Below are 2,535 nucleotides of genomic sequence, written 5' to 3'. Positions count from 1 at the left end.
GAGACCTTAGCTTTAAAAGGCCAATGTCTCCCACTACATCTGGGGCCATCTCCAGTTGTCCCTATCTACATCTTGCCAGTGGGTGCAGGTGGCTCTGGAGGAGAAAGTGAGGCTGGTGACTTTTCTACAGCCCTCCCTCACTTCAATTCAATTCACTTGCAAGTCATGGCGTCACCTTCCTGATGTCACGGTACTCTTCTAGAAAGAAGCACAAATAGCAACAACAACAACAACTTTTTAGGAAATGTATCCCATAATCAATGTTACTTGGGCTAAAAGACATCCCCTCTCAAAGAAACTCTACCCTAATCTGACTGATCCTAGTAGAAAGGTAACAGAGCCAAACTTTTATTTAGGTAAATTTTGTATTCCACAGAACCAAACCTCTACTTTTTCTGTATCTTTTGTCTCTGTGCCCATAGCCCAGACTCTGGGACTTTTGTGTGAATTCTTCTATCCAAAAGAAACAATACATCTTATTCACCTATTTTTTAGAATTCTAATATCTAGCACAAGATAGTGGACTCTTCCATTTTTTGTTGAATTGAATGGAAAAAAAAATGGACGGAAGGGAATTGAAGTTAATAAAAACTACCTAGTGAACAAGTGTGGGAGGTGAGAGAGAGAGAGATAGACATAGAGAGAGAGACAGAGAGACAGAGAGACAGAGAGAGAGAGAGAGATTTGATTAATAGAGATAGATGATAGAAAAAATGTTTCATTATTATTTCATTAAATATTTCCAAATTATATGTAAAATTGTTAACATTAATTTAGAAAAAAATGAGTTGAAAATTCTCTCCATCTTCCTCAACCTCTCACTCATCCCTTGAGAAGTCAAATGATCTGATATTAATTATACCTGTGAAGTCATGCAAAAGATATTTTTGTATGTCTCATTTTGCAAAAGGAAGACACATGCACCAAGAAAAATAGAGTTAAAAAAGTATGCTTTAGACTGCACTCAGTGTCCATCAGTTCTCTCTCTATAGGTGAATTGCATTTTTCATCATTGGTCCTTAGGGATTGTCTTGGATCACTGTATGGATCAGAGTAGCTAAGTCTTTCACAGTTGATTATCATTACAATATTGCTGTTACTACATACAATGCTGTCCTGGTTCTTCTCACTTCAATGTGCATCAATTCATTGTCTTCCTAATTTTATTTTTGAAACCACATTGGCCATGATGTCTTATATCATAATATTATTCCATCAGAATCATGTACCTGATTTAGTCACTGCTGATTGATAGGCAATGATATGTTTCTGTTGCTTAACTTTTGACAGTTTCAGGTGCTTTGATACAACAATTTTCTTTTCTAAAGCTTCAGTAGGTATATGTTGTCACAGCTGTGGAAACAATTGTCAGGCTCCATTTTGGCTGTAGGAATTGTGTTAGAAGCTCTGAATTGACATTTCATATATTTACAAGATTAATCCTGAATGAAACCTAATTTAGACCTGACAAAACTAAAACCAAGAGAAAATTTCTGAGTTGTTCAAGATCCCATAAATAAATAGTGGCCAAGCTCTAATTTGAAAACATGTCATCTTTCTCTAAATATAGGACTTTGACCACTATTCCACATAGCTTTGCACTGAGATTGAGATAATACATTATCTTCAAGATACAAACAGCTGAGGTCTTTAAGAGATTGTATCTAAATAAATCAAGAAAATGTCAATAATTTTTATCTAGTGACTACTTTTAAGTTGTCTTTTATTATTGCAGACTGAGCATTTGCTTCTTTTTTAAAGCTTCATTGTTTCTTATACCTATATTCCCCCAGTGAATTATCTAAACAGCCTTTTTCATGAATATTTTCCCTTTCTCTTTGGCTAAATCAAAGTATCTTGAACATTGTCCCATTCCCTAGCCAGATATTGCCAAAGGATAATTTTGATACTTTATTGATGTGAGTTAGAATATTTCTCTTTGTATAAAATATTTTTTTATTTTTGAAACTTTTCAGTAGGAATATAAAGGAGTAGATATTTTAAATAACCTATGTCTCATTATTTCTTTGTATTCCCAGAGCATTCCAAAGTATCTGACACACACTAAACATTGAGCCAATTAATAAATAGCTGCTTAAAGAGTAATTATGTAAGGTCTCCATCTGATAATAAATTACAGAACTTTATAAAATATTGAAAATTAGAGCTTAATGAACAAAGTCTATTCTGTAAAGTTTTCCAGAAGGAAAGGAGAATTAATTAATTCGAAGTTGTTTCTAGATTTTCCTTTATTTCTTGATGAAAAATGTGTTACTTTATAGAATCTTATAGTTTGGAAGTGATATCAGAGGCCCCATTTACCTGATTAAGAATTTACTATACCTCATATCAGAAAAACAAAAACAAACAAACAAACAAACAAAAAAACCTCCCAGGCTTTGCTTGAAGATCTCCATGGAAGTATGATCATTACTTTTCAAGTCAATTCACTTTGGCGTAGCTCTCCTTGATAAATTTATTCTTATATTCCATTTCTTTGACATTTACATTCACTGCTTCTAATTCTTCCATTCA

This window comes from Vombatus ursinus, unplaced genomic scaffold (assembly GCF_900497805.2).
Source record: "Vombatus ursinus unplaced genomic scaffold, bare-nosed wombat genome assembly UNPS02014883.1, whole genome shotgun sequence".
NCBI lineage: Eukaryota > Metazoa > Chordata > Mammalia > Diprotodontia > Vombatidae > Vombatus > Vombatus ursinus.
This window is presented reverse-complemented; position numbering follows the sequence as displayed.